Source organism: Labrus mixtus, chromosome 9 (genome assembly GCF_963584025.1).
Source record: "Labrus mixtus chromosome 9, fLabMix1.1, whole genome shotgun sequence".
Lineage (NCBI taxonomy): Eukaryota > Metazoa > Chordata > Actinopteri > Labriformes > Labridae > Labrus > Labrus mixtus.
The window spans coordinates 24411640-24435402 of NC_083620.1; the positions used below are offsets into that span (position 1 = coordinate 24411640).

Consider the following 23763-nt stretch of genomic DNA (forward strand, 5'->3'; position numbering starts at 1 on the left):
TGTCATTTTAATTGTCTCCCATCAATTGCTGATGACTCAACAAGCGTCCAGTCCGTCTCCTACATTTGAATGAATTGGATGAGGAAGAAAATATATTGTAGTTGCACTATGATGACGTGTGTGTAAGTGTCCACCCCTGTATGAGTGTTGTGAACTCAAGTTAAGCCTCTTTTGAAATGAATCTCATCTGTACTAAGGTTGTCAAAAATGTTAACGAATTTTCGATACCACCTGTTTTCTAATGTTCCAATTTGAGTAATTTCAATGGTTGATGGTATTGAAGAGTAAAGAGTCTTCAGAGTAAAAAAGATCTTCACTCACAAGTTTTAAACCAAAAGCAAAAGAGAGTGCCCTGTCTAAAATACGCTTATTTGCTAACTGTCTAAGTTGCACTTCTTTGGTACCGAAATGTTGACAGGTTAAAGGGTAAATTGAATTCTGGGGAAGCAGCACTGTTTAGTTCCCAAACAATGAATGTCACTTTAAGTTTGTTGTTTCTGATTTTGTTTCAATTTCTGATGATTAATCAAAACAAAATGAAACTGTATTGGGTGCCTAGAGCTTGTAATTGTGTTGCCATGGAATCAAAACAGGTATCGAAAGGGTCTGATTTTTACTGGAATTGTAACAAAGTTCAAAAAGCTGATATCGTGTCAACTCTAATCTGAATAGCTTTCAACGTAATACTGTAGTTCCATGCGTCAGTGCATAAGCTGCTACACTCTTCCAATCCTTTGTTTCTAAAGGTGTCAGTAATGTTGAGCTGTCTTAGGCACTGACTTAATGTCATGCTGAATCTGTGAATTGACCTTCGACACTGACAACTCACATCAGCTGCTATTAAGACAACACAGCCAGGGTGCTGAGCTGCGGCCTGATTTTGACGGACATGCAGTCGTTATCTCTGTTGGTTGCCACTAATCATATGCCTCCACGGAGTAATGGCTCGGGTCACAGGGATGACAGATTTTCAAGGTTACGTCTCAGCCAGCAGTTCTGTTTGCGGACAAATAAGTCGACCAGTGTGCCTCGCTTCATACTAAGCGCATACAAAGCATGTGCCTACAATGTCAAAAGGTGCTGCAGCTTTATAAAGTCAATACATTAAATGAGTCCTGGATCGTCGAAATCAGTCCAGCAGTAGTGAGTGGAGACACCCCAAGGCCCTTTATTTATGTTACATCTCATATGATTACATAACCCTACAAAAGTAAGTTACTAGATTATTCTTGTTTAGCATGAGGATGACCTCTAATTATAGGATTCATGTTCATCTAACTTGACATTGAGACCCTGCAGGAGAACAGAACTGACAGCTGAGCGGATGTGTTTTCCATGTGAGAAAGAAAATCACTTTTAGGCTAAATTATTTAACTTTGCATTAATGGAAAGCTCTTTAAATATATTTTGTGGTCGTATTCGCAAGACTTGCTTGTTAATATTGTTAATCATAAGAAATATGCGGGATTCTTGTACACTACATCATATAAGTGAAACCTAAATGTTCTCATGCATGAAGGACAAAGCTCTTGAATGCTTCTTAGTGTTATAGCTCCTAGAAGAAGAAGTGTACACTTGAGGTTGTGTAATGATTTTGGTCTTTAATCAAAAACCAGATATGTTACATGAGAGGTTGAACAAGAACATGAACACAGTATTATCACGTTATTTCACAGTGGTTTGACGGTTACATTTTTTCTTATACTCCCCTCATCTCCACAAGCATTATCGACAGTAGTTCTCCTCAGGGACAGACAATAGTTGGATTTAAAATGATTACCTTCTTGTCCTTGTTGCCGTGTCTCAGGAGAGACTTTCTCACAACCATTTCACATTATTGTCATTCACTGCAGTGGTCTTCTCATCTGCATGGTGGTAACCCTTCCGCGAGCACAAGGACAAGAAATTGGACCTCAGCAGGGAGCTAAATGTGCCTTCAGTCTCAACAATCCGTTTAATCTTTCATCAATCATGTGGAAGCAGCTCGGAGCCCTGATCCTATTACAGTTAGAGGGGAATAGTTTAGAATTGACAAGCATGAGAACTGCAAGTGAAAGTTTGCCATGCAAGAAAGTTGTGATGGAAGCCTAGTTCGGCTTGGCAATATGATGAGAAAATCCTAAAACTGGATTGCAAAAATTGAAAGCAAACAAACAATTGGAAGTGGTATTCCACTTGTTGTCGTCTCAAGGATCTTGAGAGAACATTTTCACACAGAAAAATGGAGAGGGTTCTAAAAATTGTTTTTCTTCAGCTGCACTGAAAGAGGCAATCACTGAGGCAGCAAGGCCAAATGAAAAGCGAACCCTAAACAGGGTCTGAGTTTACAAAGCACGATCAGGCCAAGATGATCTTAAGTGACCAATTTAGAAATAAATCTGAAGAATAATGAGCACTTTATCACAGTTAAAGTTCCTTTCGTAATTTACCAAACATTTGAGGTCCAAAGGTGCCTTCAAATAAAGACCAACGAGCTGGAACGGGGATTCAAAGTAAATAAGGTAGCTTAATAACAGAGATGGAGGAGCTCTACTGCAATCAGCACTACTTTGAACTTGTTGCTTCAGGTTTGTAGAATGTAATTGATAAACAAGGTTTTAGAAATCTTTGATCTTTATTGATCCCTTCATATGGAATATAAATACTTTATTGTCCATCCTTTGCATGCAAAGGGAATAAACTTGTCTTTTGGTTGCAGTGTGTGCAAAGACAAACAATAAAAACACAAAGTGCACACAGTTAACACAAGATATATGGAAACAAACATTAAATTATAATCACAATAGAAGAAGATTTTACAAATAGGGAATCTGTCTAAAGAGGAAATTATAACTGTCAAAACATTTGACAAGAATCCTTTTTTAATTATTCCTAAGTGCCAAGTGGTCACACACTGATAATTTTTGTCCTTTCATGAGTAGAACATACACTCAGTTTCTAGGGAACAGTTTTTTTTGTTTGTAATAACAGTGTTTACAGCGTTGGGGGGGTGGGGGGGACAAGCCGACATGCCGACACGGCGACACGACGACACAAACACTTGAAGGAATCTTAGTGTTCATGTGTTACTTTTAATGACAGCTGTCCTTTTCTATCGGAAAGGTATCCTTAAATGACTTCTTCCCCTGATTTCCGACTCTATCCACTATCCTATCCCTACAATAAAGGCCCAAAAAGCCCCAAAAAATCTTTAAAAAAAAATCTATATAATATATATATAAAATATATAGATATATACAGATATATATATATATATATTTATTTTTAACATGACCTTCGGGGGGGGGGGGGGGGACACTGAATAAATAAAATAGATTACTCATATTTGGTTTCAGTTTTAATCCTCATCTCTTTACTTATTAAACTCTTTAATTTTGGATGTTTTGTGCAGTTTTCTTTACGATTTCTTTTTGGCATTTTTAGGCCTTTAATATAGAGACAGGACAGTGGACAGAGTCGGAATTTTATGCAGGAAAGGTGCCACAGGTCAGATTTGAACCTGGGCCGCCCACTTCAGACATGTTTGAAATTGTTGTTGTACGACTTCATACACTCGCACAGTGAAAGCAGAGCCCCGCAACTTACTCCCCAAGTCCAGGGCTTTTTTCTTGATTCCACCTGCGCAAATATCAGACTACGCCTGAAAGCACCATGGCAACGGCAAGCATGCCTGTTTAATTTGTCTCCCCCCCTCTTGTCATGAACGATATGAAACGTTGGCAGGAAATAACGATGGACCTCCAGGTGCCAGGGAATATTTATGATTTAGCTTTGCTGGTTAGCCTGAGACAACTGTGAGAAACTGAAATACACATTGATCTGACTTCAATCTGTGGGAGTTTAGAAAGGGAAGCTTCAATGCAGATTGTCAGTGCTCCATCCAGATTCAACACGTGTGTGAGCACATAATTCATGAGCTTTGGTTGTGCGATGTAAACAATTCACTCATACAGTGTGAGATGTCACCCCACCCCCACCCATGACCTATACAATCGCACAGCGTATGCCTGGCTTGAGCTTATTTAAACAAAAATCCTCTGTTATTTCAGGTCCAGTGTTAGATATGAATGAACATATAGTCTCTCTATATGCTGCTTTTCCAGATAACATGTAAAGCAACAAAATGTCACACATAACCAGTGTAGAGAACCCCCCCCCCCCACACACACACACACCATGCTGGTGTCTTCTAACGATTCCCTCTGTTCATTAACAAAGAAATAGGAATTTGAAAGAAAAAAAAAAGAGACAGGGAGTGGGATACAGCATAACCGAGCATTCCCTAATTAGGAGTTTTATGGGGCATATAATTTGAGTTACAGCACTAAGCCTTGATTCAGAAGCAAACACTTTTTTTTTCTTTGGATAACACAAACGCACAGAGCTGCAGTCTGAAAACTCACACGCTCATTATTGAGTAAAGAATTCACAAACAGACTGAAATCTTTACCGTGCTATTGATTAACTACAACATGTTATGTGCCTTTGAAAAGTTATAAGTAATTTATATTCTTCATATAAACATCACAGAAATGTGCCAACAGTTTGAATGTACTTGATCTGAGATTTCGATGTCTACTAGCTCATGATGAAGTGCAGAGATACAAGACTTATGTTCAGCTTACATTTCTTTTTACTGTCTTATTCATATCGACAGCATGTTCTAATTATAACAGTGATTATGAGAGCAGAGAACCATGCACATGCACATGCACGTTGCATAACTGACACTTCTCTGAACAGGTACTGTACTTCCATCTGGAGGTTTGTTGAGGAAAACAGCGGTACAGCTGTGGTATAAAGACATCTGTTGATGTATAGTTCCTTGTTCCTACTTCTTTAAATGAACTTTATTTAAGAGCATATTTCATGGAGCACCTTTTTCATATTGATGGTACAATGTACATATTCCCTTTATCTCTGTCCTTAGTTTCTGCTGCCTCAGTTGTTTCAGCTCTGTGAGCACTGCGGTTCTAACTGCCAACAGGGCAATCAGGTCCAGGTGTAGACTTCCAATAGACAGTATATTTTTAGCCATAATGCCGTAACTACAGAGACTAATGGAGATATGGACTTAATTTGAGATCCTGAGGGGACAGTTGAAAAATAAATAAAAAATGGAATGACAGGAATAATGTTCAGTGTTGGCAGGGCTTTGTGCACTCAAAGGGCCTTTAAGTTTCTGCTGTAGATATTTTACACCACTTAATGCAATATGCTTAACATCTGCCATTGTTACTGTTTTAAGTAATTAAGTAGTAGTTTCCCATTTATATTTATATATTTATTTTATTTTCTGTACTTTTTCTCACGACAGAGATACTTAACATTTTATCTTTTTATACTACAAACTTTCACGATGATTTTTGTCACCTGTGTGGGGAAAAGGTTTGAATGCAACAACATTTTTTCCAAACTTTTAAATATTTGATAATTCAGTTAATAGATACTCTTAATTTTCATCCATTTGGAATCAAATGTATTGACACAAGGCTATTTTCAGTCTGATATCCTGTTTTAGTCTCTTCACAGTTCATCATACAAATGTAGAATCTGTACAGGGGTCTGGATTTTCAGCATTAGAAGTGTTCTGGTTTCTCTTTGTAGGACATTTGTAGTCCGAGCTGTATTGACCAATGACGTATCAGCAAGCTTTGCAAAAAACAGGCAGATCGTTGTCCAGGCTAATGACTTACTGGCTCCAATCTCTGATATTCTGACCGTGATTTGTCTCTATAAACATATATCTACATTGAAGTGCAGCTAACCATCGCTCATAGATCAAACATTTGAGACACAAATCTTCTGGACTCTTCTGTTGTAGCAAAAGTCAATTTGCGTTAAGATTCCCTGTTAACCTGAAATGAGGGATTATACAGTAATCTATTTACTGAATGCGTTACCTTATGAATGAGTACGCAAGTTCTTTTTACTTTTACTAAAAAAAGAGGCAGACACTTTGGTTGTTGTGGTGTGTCGCTCATCAGTACTGCGTGTCTGTTGGACAGCGGTCTTCACATCTCAGTTCTGAATGAAATGAGAAGTGATTGTAAAATATTACTCCGCAGGGAGGGCTGAACACAAGTCTGTAGTAACAGACACTTTGCAGTACTGCTCAATTCTGCTGCGCTTCCTTCTCACATCTTTTCCATTCCTGTAGCTGTTGTTCTACATGATAGCGGCTTGTACTCAGTCACCAGTTTAGTTATTAGCATGGCTCATCTTCGCTCTGGTATCGTCACAACGACATGTGCTAACAGAGCTAGCAAATGAAACTCACTTGAAACCTGTTGAAACCAGGGGGAGCTATAAATGTGGAATAAATTATCAGGCAAAATTTTTTTATGAAACTAGTAGCTGTAATTATAATCCTTTAAAGGCACACTTAAATTAACACTTAAATGTAATAGAACTCAAGTATATCCTCTGAAAATAACTCTGAGTCATGACTGTCTACAATGGGTGTAACACCCGAGTCCCACTGTCTGTGATGTTTTCAGAGCTTTCAGAGTCCTATCTTCACTTTGTTTACATCGCCGGGACGGCCGGCTGACTCCTCCCCTCGCATATAAAAGTTGTTTAATTGAGGGACTAGAGAAAAGAAGAATAACATACTGTACTCACTGCTTAACTGTGTTTCTAGATCACACTCATTTCAGGTAAATTTACATGCAGTGTGAAGATACGAGCATAATAAAGATCGCTATAGCATTAGCATGCTAACACAACAATGCAGCGCGAGTTGTTTTGGTTTCATGCTGGTGCTCAAGGGCGACATCTGCTGGATCAAAAAATCGCATTAGCATAAGTTGTTCTGGGATAACTAAGAAAATGCCAATTTCCTTAAAACCGAAGAGGTTTTGATCAGATGGGAATGTTTTTGTTGTTTTATAAATCTTAGCTTTTAAATATCTACCAACAATTGTGTTTGATGGGTGAGCAGAGACAAATACTAGAGGTTGATGATATAACCTGCATCAATGTATTTTTCACACTTGGGGACATTTGAGAAGTGGTGCATAACCAGTGACTTATAGTCCTCCACCTGCAAACATGAGCCTGAATGCAGCCTCTCAAACTGGCCCCTCTTCTGGCGTTGCCCGGGTTCACAAAAAATTCCCACAATGACACGGCCACAACCAGGCCGGTCTTCAGTTTTACATTTGAAAGCATATTTAACTTTTCACTCCTCCAATCACAGCCTGTGAGCAGTAAGACTCTGAGCCAGGCCGAGATTAGCTTTTGGCAGACAATGCAATGAATTAAAGGCCACACATGGCCCCTCTCTTGTTCTCAGGGTGACCAAACACACTTCCAGGGCCAGGAACTCTTGACCAGTCTTTTTAACCCACATGGAGAAACTAGGAGTTGGAGATAAGTATTCGGCTTGGATTTAGGATCAGTACTTGGCGAGACAAAAGTGTTCTCAGATGGAACAAGACAGATGGTCTTTTTCCTCACTAACCTGCCAAACTTTAGTGTCAGAGGTTCCGGCTTAGGTTAAGGAATTGTGAAATATTTACTCGTCTACTAGTACATTAAATTGGATGTTAAAAAATAAATAATGCAGCTAATATATTAATCCTAAAACAGACTTTTTGACTTAATTCTTCACAGCGTAGATAGAGACTATGTTAAATATGGTAAATACTAAACAGATGTTGCTTTTCCTTCTTAAATATTTATTTAGAATTTACTAACAAGTCAAGCAATTACAGCTGAGCATACATTCACCCATAACATTTATTTATTGATGATGCAAAAGCATTCAATAATTTAAACAAAAGCTACACAAGGACATCCCTGCTGGGATTATATAATAAAACATTCTGTCGAGCATGTCAGTCGTTAAGTGGTAGAAATTTAGACAAGCCACACTCAAATCTTAAAGTTTGATTGAAAAATGACTTCATATTAAGTCAAATAAAGCCATCCTATATATGGTAGTGGCACATATGCTAACACTGAGAACATCCTGTACATATTAACAATAAACAACAGGATGCATAACACCAGATTAACATTAAAGACAATATATTCTTATAAATTGTCTAATTTTAAGTTAATGCAAAGTCACATTAAAAACAAATCTTCACTCCCATTTACCATGACTATAAATAAGAAAAACATATTCAATACTTAGTCTTAATCATCTGGATAGGATGACATAATTCAACATAAATCCTGAAACATGGTTGGAATCTAAACAAGTTAATTATTTTGTCCCACCATTTTCTATTATTTAGGCCTTATATGGGGTGTAGTGTGGAATAAAAAATGCTGAAGGTCTATAGGCAAAACTCTCTGTAGGATTATTATCTGCTTTCTGGTGGAGATTAACGTCCAGGAAAGCTAAAAAACCCGGCGTTTATTTGGAGGGACTATAGCGTAGTACCGAAGGGGGCGACCACGCACAGTCACACACTCATCCCTGCTCCACACTCGTAATTGTAAATGGTGAGGGAGCACGCAGCTTGTCATTCCCAGCATATCTGCTGCTGTGTCACCTCACCTTCCACCGTACAGTGCGTGCGTGTGTCCGGGGACTGTTTCCACCTATCTCCCGGGGATATTTTTCAAAAGCGTTTCATTTAGGTGTGTGTGCATGTTAATGGACACCTTCTCATCCATGTGAGTCCCTGTGAGAGCTGGAAGCGGCGGCAGCACCTTGGTGGAGCAGCAGGAGGAGGAGGAGGAGGAGGAGGAGGAGGATTTTTCTGCCGTACCGTGTCGTGCTCAGTGGAAATACACTCGCCTGCTCGGGGTACTATTAAAAGCGAAAGGGAGGGAAGGAGAAGAAGACGGAGACCAAGTACAAGCATAAGGGCTTCTTTTTTTTTTGTGGGGCTCCCAGACTATATCGGTGAATTGTCATCGGGACAGGCCTGCTACAGAGGACGTGTCTTCAGAATGGTAAGGTTTATTTCACCAAGATGTTTGTCAGCGTTGCCGTAAAAAAAAAAAAAAAAGCAGACGGCTGCATACAAGCATCATGCAGCAGCGGAGCAAATACGGAGAGCCCATGTAGTGAGCTGCGATCACTCGCACTACAATGTGGAGTGTTTCAATGTGAAGTGTACAATGTTTCTGCTGTCTTTTTTTCCTATGAATCTGTCCCTTTACCCCTGTGCTATCCCTCGGACAGTGAGAGATTTACGGTCCTTCGTGAACGGCGCAGCACTGGAGGCTTTCTGCGTCTCGTTTTTAACCCAAAGGGCTTGTAGACGGTCTTAACATTACAGTGATGTGATAGCTAAAGGATCAAAAAGTCCACACTTGCTTTTTTTTTGTAACAAATTCAGGAATAGGAAAGGCTGCAGCGCGTCCTTAAATGATGTGAGATTGGTACATAAATAACGGATGAAGGCGGATGAGGACTTGCTTTCTGAATTTAGAGTAAGGATGAAGTGCCCTGTTGTATGGAGACTAAATATGAGCTCTAACCTTGCCATCTACTGTCTCTCTGAAGGTGAAAATAACCAAGGTTGTTTGTTGTTAAATACGGAATCGAAAATGTAGATGTGTTATGGATGGTTTTGGGTGGTTTGGATTCCAGCTCCCCAACCATCTTTTATTTATCACAGGTGAGTCCATATTCAACTTTGTAGTAGCCTCTGTTTGATGGTGTGGTGGCAGAGCAAACCCAGTGGATTGTGTCTGTGTGAGATTTCTGTTTGAAATGGGACGAGGCTTGGGATAGTTAAAAAGGAAAATGAACATCTGCTAGTTTTCTACAGCATAGTGATGGTTTTAAAAAAAAATCAAAGTGGGTCTTTCTTCAACCAAAAAATACACAATTTAGACATCAGAACAAATAAATCATTAACTTACAAACTACTAACACGAGTCCTGTAATTAAAGTTCTAAGAATTTACTGAGTTAACCACCTCATCTCTTTCTTTTGTTAAGTGTGTGAGGCAAAACCTTAAAGAATGCATTGTCACATAACGTCACAAACAAACTGAGCTGTAATTAAAAAAAACAAAAACTTCAATTTGAACACTCTGCTGTTCACAGACATTTGATACTTGTGGAGTAAAAGTGTGAGTAGGACCCCTGGGAGTCATTGTTGGGGCCCTACACACAGCTTAGAGCAGCTCTGCACTCTTACAGGGCTTAAACGACCCCCCCCCCCCTCCAACACAGACAGGCAGACACACACACACACACGCACACACACACACACACACACACACACACACACACACACAGTACTCATGCATGGTGGTAAACTTTTGCATAATGCAAAAATGTAATTAATAGGGAAATTTTGCAATAACTGCAAACGTAGGCTGGAGAGTTGTGAGAAAAGGGGGGAAATCAAAACCATGAATTTAACACTTGTGTCAAACAAAATTTTATGAAAGTACTAGATGCAGAAATCTGCCGCTGCTCCATCATGATCTAATTTCCAAACATTAACTTTAAATTGAAGTAAAACAGTTCTCGGGTATATTCGCTCTGTAAAAGTAAGTTACCCAGGACATGCTGCACAAATTCACAACATAAAGAAAGTCTGTGTGTGTGTGTGCGTGTGTGTGCGTGTGTGTGTGTGTGTGCGTGCGTGCGTGCGTGCGTGCGTGCGTGTGTGTGAAGGGATTTTTTTTGTTGTTGCATATAATAGAGTCACAAGTGCCACCATTGGGTATAGAAGGATGCATGACCTCAGATATTAGAGGTTAAATCCAAGAGAATCCAGGGGCCCTCCATCCTCTGTGGCAAGTGTTTCGTGGAGGCACCAAATGAGAAGTCTGAAGTTGTTAGGTCCCGCCGAGGTTAACCTTTGTAGAACAAGGCTGCATTCCCCCCCGGTTGTCTTTGTCGTGCTGATGAGCTCTGAGAAGGAGCCTGTGCACTGGTTCTCTGCATGATAGGAGGGGAAACAACCCCCCCTTTGTGATCACAAATGAAAAATCTGTTGCTTGTTTTTCCGCCTTTGTTGTTGTTCCGCTGCAAAGTAAATGCATAGCTACTCTCTAAAGGACGGGTTGCTGAAAGAGAGATGACATGTGAGTTGCAATTGGACCTTGTTATAATCCATAAGCGATTGTTGTGTTTGAACTAACGTTGGCTGTGTTCTGGGCCAGAACCATAACAGAGAGGAAACAATGAAATGCCTCTGTCCCTCTGGACTTTTCCAGGGGGATATTGTGTATTTCAAGTAATAATTGTTGTGAGAATTGTACGGTCATCTGGGGAGAGAAATGCATGCTGTGCATGGTAAAGAGTCCGTTCTTCCTGGTCTTGTGCAGCTCAGTGGGTAGAGTATGACAATAGAAATGTTGTTCATTATAAAATTAAAGCAAATCGGCATTCACAGCCGGAGAGGCTTAACTTGTTGAAATTAAAAACATCTGTATTTAATACCCTAACCTTTATATTGTGCATCGATTTGTCCTGTTTGCTGTACAGTCAGTGATCCTTACATACCTGCTTTTTCATCTTAGCAACATGGAGTGCAGAAGAGCAGAGCTGCATTTTGTAGCCTGGAGCATTAGGTTTAGTCGAAGCTGCAGTCTGTCATCTTGTGGTTTATCACACATAGAACTAATGTGTAGCCGTCACAATTACACCACTTTATTGGACATGAAAGCTGGGCACTGCAACCCCCCTTTTCTCTGGTTCACTGTCTCACACACACCCTTACATGCACGAACACACACACACAAAATCAAACACACAAATGATGACAGGACAGCTCCAGACTTGACTGTGTGAGAATTTGAGGAAAATGCAGAACTCAAAAGCATGTTGTGTCACTGAGTGACCAAGTGATTGTTGCAAAGCAGATTTTGTTGGTGGCTCACATTGTTTTTAGTTTTCTATCTCCATGAGCCTTTTTATGTTAATAAATATAATGTGACAAGTTATTAAATCATTGGTCGTGTTTTGCATAATTTTCATTGGCCAAGCACAGATTTGACGTGAAAGTTATTTTTGAGGTGCCTAAACCTGACCTCAGCTTAAAATTAGAAATCAATTGTGAGTTTGAGGCAGTGTTTTGTGTGTTTTAATGATGTCAGAAAGCTTCATGTGCTCCTTGTGAAACGAGGTTACTCAAATTTTGACGGGCACATTAAAACATTTTTTATAGCTATGAGTTTTAAAAGGAAAATAAATCAAAATGATGATCAGTCCCTTGTAAAATTCAACTTGAAGTTGATCCAAAATATTGATTAAAACACATTCTTTGAAGGACTTAATGCTCTCACACACTATGCACTGCATTCTGCGCATTCTTACCCATATTTGTGCCATTAAATGATTTTGAGTCGCCTCCAGATTGTGTATTAAAAAAAAGAAAAAAGGAAACACAAAGACAAAAGAGACATATTTGATGTCATAGCTATGTGTGCTGATTCCCAAAACATCCCTAAAAGTGGAATGTTCTGCATTTTGATGAGAGACAAAAATAGCATTAAACATTATAGTCTTTGTGGGGATATGTTAGATGTGTTTTCTCATTCTCTTTTTTTCCTGGGGCATTGCAGTGTTCAACATTTCCTCTAAATCTTTTAGATCCATTTTTCAAAGAGCTGGAATCCTACACCTGTTTGGTGCTCAGTAAGTCAGAATCACTCAAACAAAGTACATCAGGAGTGAGGCTGGGCTGGAAATTATGTGCTGGTGCCCCACAGACACAGGCTAGTGTTTCTCTCTCTGGACACACGGCAACAGACTCCCCTTTGTGTCCGACATTTCATGTTACACATGTCGCAATTTTAAGGATGACTCTCGTTGCTGTGGAAGCTAACGACAAGCTGCAGGTGTTGTACTTATTATCCGTACACACTCTACTTTGATATATTCTTGTCTGCTCAAAGCCACATGCGGCTGAACATAATCCCGTTCAAGCTTTTTTCCTCAAAATCAGCTTTCCTCTTCCTCGTATATTTCTGTTCATTTAAGAGTCACTCGCAGGAAGAAACGGCAACCACAAATCAGACTGGTGGATAGTCAAAATAAGCTGATTGTTCTGAATCTCACTTCATGCATTAATCCTGCATCATTTAAATTAATAATGCAAAACCTCCTTTGTGTACTGAGAAGTCCCTCTTCTGTACACTTCATGGAATTTAAAATTCTCAGCAATTTCCACAATCTACCGGTTGTTATATTTCCTCCTCCTGTAGGTGTCGCAATAAAGATGTTAAACTCTTGATACATTTAATCTAAACATTTTCTTTGCGGGGACAATGTGTGTGAAAAATAATTTAAGATCATCCCTCCTATGGATAAGCAATCAAACAAGACAGACAGTAACTTAGCACATTTCACAGTTTGAGAGTAGACACTAGTAATATCATTATTTTTATCCTCCTAAGCAGATATGTTAAATGTTTTAACATGTTATTTCTCACCAAAACAAAACACAAGGGAGACAATCTAGTAGAAGCTTATGCTGTGAATTTCAGGTGCAAGTGCAGGTATGGGGGATAGTTGTGAAAGTGAAAGACGAACAGAAGGTCTAAGAAGCTATAGGCTACTGTGCAGCCTTACAATTACACCATAATGATAACAAAGCCCCGTTCTACATTGTCTTACAAACAAAACAACTTGCACTGTGCATTGTCTGTTGTATAGATGATGTTTACAAATGAGCAGCCACAGAAATCCTTATGGTCTGATTGGTTGTGTTTAAAAAGTTCCCACACATAAGAGGAGGATCTCTTTCCGACTTTTAATCGTGGTTCTGGGCAGCCATCTCTGAAGGGTAATTACATCTGATGGTTTCTTTTCACAGTAGTTAACAGCAAAACAGTAACAGGTCATTTCACCGGATCAGGTGCACTTAGTGATGCTAACATTGTTCTCCTATAGTGTATTCCCATATTCTCATATAATTATTCTCTAGTTTAGAACATTCAACCGTGTCATGGGGCTTTCACACTTGCAGAAAACTCCTGAAAAACTCTGACTGATGTGAAGGAGCTGTATGTGTGAACGCAGTAATATGAAGGCAAATATTCTATTTATAGCGTCGTATAGTGGACTCTGTTGCATCAGGAGACCCCTTCCCCTCTGACAGGGATAGTCACCCGCTGTGTGGTGCATATGTGAACAGCCAGGTCAGGAGCAGCCCTCCAGAAATGATCTAAATATTTTCAGGATTGCATAATGTGAAAAATGGCTTCAGAGTCTTACAAACAAAGTTTTAAAATAATGTAATATTTCCCTTCCCTTGTAGAGACCAAATCAAATGTTGAGAAGCCTAGCTGGATTATGAGTGTACGTGTGTGACTGTGGAAGAATCTTTTTCGTGTGTTTGGCAGATTGCGCTCAGCCATGCAAGAGAAATGGTTGACAGAAGTCCAAATAAAATTCAAGTAAATTCAGTTTAAAAAAAAAAACAACTTTCAAGGCAAAAAAAAGTGCTTCAGAGAAGAAACGTCAAAGTAAGCGTGATCAAACAATTTGCTCTGATCGAGCAGATTTGGCATTTCTGGCCTTAAAAGTGTGTGTTTGATTGCCCATCATGCACTAAAAAACTCTCCACTGATGGAGAGAAATTGAGGCTGACCATTTCAAACTGCTCCCAACTACTGCTCGCAGACCGACTCGGCCCAACTGTCGGGTCAATGTGTTGTACACCACTAGAGTTAAATGCACTGCAACAAATTGCCCCACTCTTGTGTTGTCATGAGTTTTCTGTGGCTCCGACTGCAGCTATGGACAACAGATAACAAAAGCTAGTAATTGAATAACTGGATTTGCACTCATGTTGAACTTGAAAAAAAGTGACAGGATTAATACGATGTCCTTACACGTCCTGAAGGTCACGTTATGAGGGCGACTTAGCTCAAAGGCATCACATTGGTCGTTGCCATCAGACTAAGTGGCATCTTGTAATTTCTGCATCTTCGAAATCCTCCCATCAGAACAGCCTCCCTTGTGGCATTTCATCATGACCAGGATAATCTTATGCAAGACAGTGAAACGGCAGTTAATTTGCAGGTAATTAAACCCCAGTGGTTTACAGCTGGAAACGCAACATATACAGTAAGGCTGCAGACAGTTCGGCTGCATGTTTGAATGAAAATACGGATGCAGATCTATCAAAGCTTTTTCACTAATGAACGGCAATGCAAGCTAGCTGTTATCTAAAACGGTATGGAAGATTTTTAAGGCAGTGGTGGCCGCTCATGAAAATGTATATTTATATCTACTTAAGCTTAGCTGTGAGTGTCTCATTCTCCCAACCCCCCCCCCCCCCCCTCTTAAAGCAGTGAGTGATGGGTTTAATAAACACTCTTTATGACTTTGTTTTCAGCAGTGTTGTGAACATGAGATTTTATTGTCTTTGCATCATTGATGGACCAGTTTGCACAAGACGTTTGTAGTTTCATTTTCTTATTTTGAGTGAAGTCCCATCTGATGCTGCTCGTGAGGTTTTTGAATAACGTATTTGCCTATGTATGGTTTTTGGTATACTTTTGAATAACGTATTTGCCTATGTATGGTTTTTGGTATACTTTTGAATAACGTATTTGCCTATGTATACTTTTGTTTAGGGGCTTGATGAGCAAACTCAAGCAATGAATGTTTGCATAATCACTGTGGAGTACATCAGGGCTCTTTACATCTTCACAGCATACTGGACCTTTTTAATCTGTAATTATTGCTTCTGACGGTTTGTTGCGATAGGTAGACAAACAACATGCAATTTTTATACAATCATAACACATTAATGACCACGGATGTGTTTCGTTTCTCTGCATAACAGATCAAGTATCATGAAAATGTTCCTGTGCCTTGCAGGTACGATGGGGGTAAAGGCCCGTCAGGATTCTTTCTCTGCAGTATGACAGACCTTTACTTAACTTTAACTTTAAGTGCTTGGCTTTCGCACTGAATCCCTCTCAGATCACATGCTAATTTGTTGCCGCGAGCTTAAGCCTTGAATTCTTTGACAGAGGCTTTTTAATGGATACAAATTAGGGCTACATTAAAGGGAAGGTGCAGGACCATTAGAAGCTTATATACTCCTCAATGACAAAGCCCCCTCTTAAGACATGAACACATTTTTAGGTCAGAGCCCTGTTATTTTTAAAAGGTTGGCACCAGCTTCCTTTCAGCATCTGTTAGCACCTTGTCTTCCAGAATCGCACAGTAGTAATTATGCATGCCCCGCTAACTGTTGTGAAGTTAATAAGTGATATGATTACGCAAAATGATTTAAGGGGTACGTTTTTGTTTTTTTGCTCCATCTTAACCGCATGCCAAGTTACAAAATCATCAGATCATTTTAAAGTCAGCTTGAAGGTATGCTAATGTAGCTCGTAGATGTCGTCAAGAAAAAGTATCTGCTGCTCTCAACAGGGATGAAATAGGCCTTCTCCGACGCCGGGGCTTTACTGCCTGCTGCAACCTGAGCCTTTACACTTAAAAAAAAATCATCAGAAGGATGTCGAGTCCTTAAAATCTAAAAGTATTTAAGCTTATCATGAAAGAAAACTACCTCAACATCTGCCTTTTAATCAAGCCTTCAAGGCTAAGATAATACAAAAATCAAAGTATGTTTGGTGAACATGCTGCGGTGATTACATCTTCATGGGATTGTATAAGCTGCCTGAAGTCACAACATAGGCTCTGGAAACATTTATCCGGACTAAAGAAGAGAGATGAAATAACTGTGTGGTCAGTATTCTGTGGGTCTCGCTAATCCAAGCAATCAGATCGCTCCTCCTGACGAAAACCAACCCCCCCTTTTGATTATGTCCATGTGCATGTGTCACTTCTGGTCAAGTGCCGGCTCTACAAGTTCTAATGTTTGACATGAGACGAGTGACATGAGAATGCTCTTTCTCGGTCCGGGGCTGAAAACTGGCTTCAACTGGCGGCCTGTACTCCGAGGCATCAGAGTGCTGCCATAAGGGCTTACTTTTTCATCCAATCAGACACAAGAGTGACATCCATTACATGATGTCATGCCTTTTGTGATCTTTTTCTTTTAAATTGTTTTTTCATGTTCAGGCAACTTATTTATTCAGTAGAAAAATGATTCTATCTCAGTTTAAGTAAAATTATATTTCCATTTCAATAGAATGGAGAGAAAAGAGAAATCTGCCATACTGTAAAAGCTGCCGGACACCTGCATGTGGATGTTTCCAGGGGCAGGGGAGTGCTGAAAAGGAGATGTCAATATATTTTGCAAGTGTTACGCAGCGAAAAGGAGTGATCGCTCTCAAGGGGGCCGGCCTTAAGCTGTTATTCTATAAATATTAATAAAGCCCAATAGCCTGCCTGGAAGCAAGCTAACAGTTTGCTCATGTCACAGATCGGGCTTCAGTGTGACAGGTGGTGAAAAGAGTGATGAGATGACAAAGAGGCAGTAAGATGACATTTAGTGACAGGCCTCATTTTTCAAATATGAAATGGCATCAGTGAAAATGGAAGCTGAGGCCGCTGACCTCCGCCTTGCAAAATTGCGGCACAGTCAGCAGACAATACCTTCAGGGGGTTCAGTCACCAGCAGAACAGATTGTATTCAGTTTTGGAAGAAGCCTAGTGACATTAACATAATTGAATTTGTCCAGTTCAATCAACTGTCAACGATTGACTGATCAAGTTTGAGAAAGATCTTTTTTTTTTACAGGATAGTTGTGCTGTTTAAAAATAAAATGTTAGGGCGACTTTCATTAAGTCCTTGAATGAATAAAAACCAACAATACAGGAAGACTTAGCAGGTTTTGGCTGCTGGTGACATTGCTCTGCCAAGACGCACTTGTTGCATGCAGCTCAGACTGAACAGGAACACAGGGCTTTGTCATGCTAATAGATTGAGTGCGTTTGTATTTCCTCATGCTCCATAGAACATGCGGATATTGTTGATGGAATGAATCACAATCTAAAACCATCATCAAGGCCGTACTGATATTTATAAAAGTCTAATACATAAAGTGGCACATCCTAACGTTAAGAGATGTGCTTGTAATGGTTTTATCAGAACACTACTGCTGTAAATGAACCTCCACTCTAGTTTAAAAAAAAACAAAAAAAAAACCCACTTATATGCCATGTAATATATTTTTTAGTTGTATCATTGGACTGTTCTTTCAGCTAATATGTGTTCAACAAAGGTTCATTCCCAACATATGCCGTGTAACTCACAGAAGTTGGCCTTAACATAAGTGGAGCTGCTTGTTTTTTTTCCCAAAACACCAAACAGATGCATATTCAACATTCTTCCAAACTTAATGTCATTTTCTCTACAATCAGAAACATTTTTCGACACAACTTTTAAAAAAATGGGAATCCCTCACGACTGAACTGAATGAATGTGAGCACGGTGAAATGGTCTTCAATGGTCTGTAAGGGCCCTGCTAGTTCGTCCAGCGTTACCACTTAAATTAGCATGCGGACATGATTGAGTCATCCTCATCCTACCATTAAACAGGTGCATTTGCAGACACGGCTACAATATGACAGCCATTATGCTAAACCCTTGTCATCTGAGCTTATGATAACCAAAGAACTTCTATTAAAGGCATTTCACATTCCGCGAGGAGATAATTCCTGTGTGGTAAGGTGTAAAATTGAGAAGCTTTGATGTTAAGCGGTCGATTTAAGATTCAAGATGGGGGTGTTAATTAGTTGACAAAAATCTCTTTGGTTCTGAGAGGTTTTTTTTTTCTTCCCATTAATCTCTGTGGTCGTAGATCAGGTTGCTACATTTCAGTTCAAAGAAGACGGATAAGAACAACGGCATCAGTGTACTTCTATACATGTTTATCGCATTTGAAATCACAGAAACCTCTCCTGGATCACTTGGAAATCCATTTACGTCATCATTTTTGCAGCTGTTAAAATGATTAAACGCAGAACTCAAAACATGTAGCATGAGACGTGTGCGTTATCATCAAGGTTGTCTCGTGAGTGGCAGAACTTGACCAAACCAGCTATTTATGGTCCTTTTGTGGACAGTAAATAACCTCAGTGTATCATGACAGCTGAATACACTGCAGGTCGAGCTGTTATATTTTAGAGCTCAGGGAATATTTACTTTGACAAGTTGTCTGACAAGCAATTCCAAATGTGCTATACAGAGACACATGGTGTAGTAGTATAGGCTGCAAATAAAAAGATGGAGCAGAAAAATTACAATTGTTCCCTCTGACAAAGCCAGGCCTGAAGTTTAAATGTACAAGAAAAGTGCACGTCTGTTGTGTGTGTGTGTGTGTGTGTCAGTAATAACAACCTGCACACATAGTCTTCTCAGTAGTAAGTCGAGATGGAGTCAGTGGTTTTTCATAGTATTTGGAGAGAATCTCTTGCAGAATATAAATGCCATCCCGTGCTCCGCATACTGTACGTACGTACGTTCGGGGGACACAGAGCCCATTTATATGTGCGGAGCAAAGCAGCTAATTAGGAAATAATTGCCTCTTTGAATGCGAAACTCATTTTGTAGTCTACCCTCTCTCCTTTCTACAAATTCTTGTGGATCCTCAAATGGCAGATATTCATCAGACTGTGCTGCTGTACTGTGTCAGGTAATGAGCGGCCCTGATCACAATGTGGACACAGCGCGCCATTGTTGTCTTGCAAAAGGCAGAACACTGCTTGCTTAAGTGATTTGATGGAGATTAGGGTTGTCCAATATATCATAGGTGCCTGCACTTTTATATCAGCTGCATTAGTATTTTGTCTTGAATTCATTCCTTGTGTTATTTCGTTCGTCTCCCCCAACACAGCGACGCTAGAATATCCGGATTTAGATGTTTCTTACAAAGAAGGAGTCAGCAGTCTTTATATAACACCAGAACTCAACATATAACAGCTTTTCAAGGAAAGCTTTCTTAGTGGACTACCTTGTAGAAATTTGATAACATGATAATTGAGATAGCAGGAATTACTCAGGGTCAAAATCCAGATAATAAATGAGACACAAAATCTTAATAAACCATGTCATTGACCCCACATAGTACCACATGTTGTGCCACTCAGATCTCTGTGACGTCCATAGGGTTAGGTTGACAGCAGGAAGCCATCAGGGCTTGGCCCCTCTCCCATGCGTGGCTGTTTAATTGATCTTCAGCGTGCTGCTCGCCCCCCCCCCCTGCTGTGAGGATGTGAAGCAGAGGGAATCTAAAGCGGTGCTGAAGCGTGCCATATCATCAGCTACTTTTCAAACTTCCTGCTGCAAAGTTGTGATGGGGGTTGCACATGCATGCACAGTGAGAAATAGCAGAGGCAAGCACTTGAAGGTGAGGAAAGGCACACCTCTTACCCAGAATGCACTGGGCTTAAGTTAATGCATAACACTGTGCTCCATTGAAATGTACCACCGCTTATGACAGTTCACATCTTAACCACTGAAAAGATTGCTTGCTCTACCAGGTAGGGATTGTAAGCTACTAAAAAACAAAGTCTCGTCATATATTGTATCCTCTCAAAAGAATCCAGTTCTGCGTAAAAGCACAACGGGTCCATTCAGTTCTGTTCAAAAAGCACAGCTGCATACTTCGAAACACAACAAGCTGTTCACAACAACAGTCTCCTTGATATAATGTCTGCAAATCGCGGAACTTTTGTGTGTGTGTGTGTGTATGAGAGAGTGTGTGTGTGTTAGTGCAAGTGAGTATCAATGGGCGATGAAGAGAGAGAGAGAGCGGGAGAAGCAGAGAGAGGGCAGCTTATTAACTGTTGGTGTCTTATTTGTACCTCAGCTTCCAGACAAAGACGTGACATGGCCGATGAAGAGGTCAGTTCAGAGGCTCTTAACCAGCATGTCCAGACAAAGTGAACAAAAACACTGTTACCAAAAATCAATGTTGTCTCACCTCTGATTAGTCAGTGAATGCATCTAAATGGATAAGTTTGGGAATGATCAGAGGAATGGCATTTCATTAAGAGCTCAGCTACTTTTTTTGGTTCCTGTTTTTGAAACATTTTCAACATTTTGTTACACGACTAAAGACTCATTCTCTTTATTACGTCTAATGAAATTAAAGATCTAGATGCTTTACTCACTGCAAATACAGGCGTGGTGTTTTGTTGTTGTTGTTGTTAAAACCATGTTAATATTATTTTGAATGCTTTGATTAATTGAAATGACCTTTGGACAGAAAAGCGTAATAAGCTGAACTTGTAACTGAGCGAGCGTAGAAACTGTTTGATGGTCTTCCAAACAGGCGCGTGACCTTTTACTCCATAACGTAATGTATTCTTGGATCAGAAAGCAAACTCTTCATTTCACAGCCAGCTTGCATTTTCAGATATCCTAATTACATGTTTGAGTATTTTGCTGGTCTTTGATATAATTTAGTGCGATGTGATGTGAACTGTTGAATAAATAATGGAACTGCACGCGTGGCCGTATCAGTGCAGATCAGGGTTGCTCGATGCATTTTAAAACCATTGCCAAAGTATCCTGACAGCAGTTCACATGATCTGCTCTCGACCTGCACAGAGATATTTACCGTATATGAAATATATATGTCGCTTTACACACAGTTAGGTAAAGTAAAAGTTCTACCTTATCACCCTTTGTGATGCATATATGCCATTCTGGAAGACATTGCTTAACCCTGGTGTGCTGTGTGGAGAATATAGAGGTCACTTTGTGAATGTACATGTACTATAGTTTAAGGTGAATGTACATCCTGCTACCTTTTCATCCTTCCAGTTGTCAAATCAATCAGTGCACTTGCCTTCAGCTTTAGTTTTAGTAAATTCACCGTCTTATCTGCTCATTATGTGCTTCACTGGTGACATCAGTTATTCAGATGATTCAGTGTAACATGGTTGATACCTAACCAGTAAGCTTCTTGATCTCAGTGAATTCCTGTGCTGCATATTTTTTGTATTGGATTTATTGTGAGAGTCATTTCATATTCACCATATTGGAGGTTTTTTTTTCCGCAGAGCAGATTCAGAGGCTTTCTGCAGCTGATTTGAGAAGTTACATGTCACATACATTGCTGTCAGAAGTGCAAACATACGCTGCCTCTTTGAAATGACTCCTTGTTAAGGACCAGCTTAAAGATAGAAAAGTAATTCTTCTGACGGTTTTCTCATTTTTTCTCTTTAAGTCCTGAGTTTGTTTTAAAAAAAAATAAACTAAACTGTTTTAATCAGGAGGAAAACAGCTCCGGCACATCTCTGTTTCTCCCTCTTACCCACTGTGCCGCCCACACACTGCTTCATGTCTCTGTTGGTTGGCTGCTCGTTGTTTAATGCAGTGTTGTGTAAAATGAACAACTTGGTGGAAACACTTTCCTGCTTTCTGGGCTCATTTTGAAACAGGGATTTTGTGTTCCTCTAGTTTTTCCTGGCTCTGTTTGGATTTCACAGTAATTAGTAGTGGACATGAAAGTTCTGAGTTATTGCTCGTGGGCCAACTAGGCTGATAGCAAGACAAATTTAATATCCCCGAGAAAAAATACTGTATATGAAGGCAAAAGTGTCAAAGAAATCACTTTGTTTTGACGGCTTACATTTGTAATGCATCATTGCATTATTTCAGTTTTGTCATCCATAGGTGTACTATTACCTGTCTATTTAAAAAAAAAAAAAAATCTGTTTTACAGGTCAACAAAGAAGAATGAGTCACCTTGTAGCCTCATTTAAATATTATCTGATGACCTGATGAGCTGATTCTGGATGATAAGTCTTCTCTGTCTGGATTTTTAGATGCTGCACACATACTGTGTTGCATCTTTATTTATTCTTTTAAATGGATGTATTAATCAGTCAGGCTGGGATATAAATAGACCTCTGCATCTATTTGAGTTGCTCTTTTTCAATAATCCAAGGTCAGTGATTGCACAAGACTAAAAAATGTGGCACACTTCCACAAACGATAAAGACCAGATGGTGCAAGACATGTACATTTCTGATGAGTGCATGTTGTTCACAACACTATATAGATGCTTTTTCAAGTCTGCGGTGCTTAAATCATTTTTTAATTAAACATGTAAAGAGAAAATGTATTGTTAGTCATAAACTCTGTTTATAGCACTTTTCTTTACAATGTAACAAAGAGTGTAAGAAGAGGAAATAAAACCTGAGCAGATAATATGACAATAAGACCCAAACCCACGAGCAAACACAAACACAAGATGTTATAAATAAAGTCAATAGGAATCAGAAAATAATATTTAAAACCCTCACAGAGTGGGACAGGAGAAAGTATTAACAGCCTCAGCCGAAACAGGTTGACAGCTCTGTGCAGACTCCCATATCGCTGGTATGACTCAAAGCCATATGTTACCTGTGTTTGCTTTTTTTGCTTTTAATATTCAGGCCGGCTCTTTTGTGGCTGAAAGTGGGGCTCTGCATGCCACTGAAATGAGTGTGTGTGTGTGTGTGTGTCTGAACACAGGCAGAAACACTGAGGGAGCTTATGTGATTTAGATCATGGCTGCTAAGGCTTCTGTTGTGCTGAGTTTGAAGAATATTCTAGAAAAGAGAACCGCTGTGCTATAATACACAGCTTGACCCATAGCAGGGATTATTTATTGCTGTCAGCTGTAAAGCTCATAACTCTTGTTTTACTTATTTATTTTTATATGTTAACGTCAGGTCAAGGACTCTGTGGTGCTCTGTGGGTTGACAACAGTCCGTCTAGTGTTTCACTATAAACTAAAGTGCACTGATCAAATCTGTATGTATTTAATTAGCATGAATCACACTGCTTTACAGGTGGTGTTGTGCTTTGCTTTAAATAATGATAGAACTGTCTCCGTATGTTTTCATTTGTTTACTAGGTGTTATGATGCATGCAACATACTGAAAAGGTGAGAACTAAATAAAAAAATA

At 39.5% G+C, this 23763-nt stretch overlaps 1 protein-coding gene across 1 annotated transcript in view; it reads left to right on the top strand.

Annotated features, from left to right (window-relative positions):
• The first annotated feature begins 8711 nt into the window (after positions 1–8711).
• tenm4 (teneurin transmembrane protein 4) overlaps positions 8712–23763 on the top strand; it is a 137859-nt gene continuing 122807 nt past the window's right edge. The window contains exon 1 of the mRNA XM_061047042.1: positions 8712–8913. The gene's annotated coding sequence lies outside the window, so the exon portion shown is untranslated. The remainder of the gene's footprint in view (positions 8914–23763) is intronic.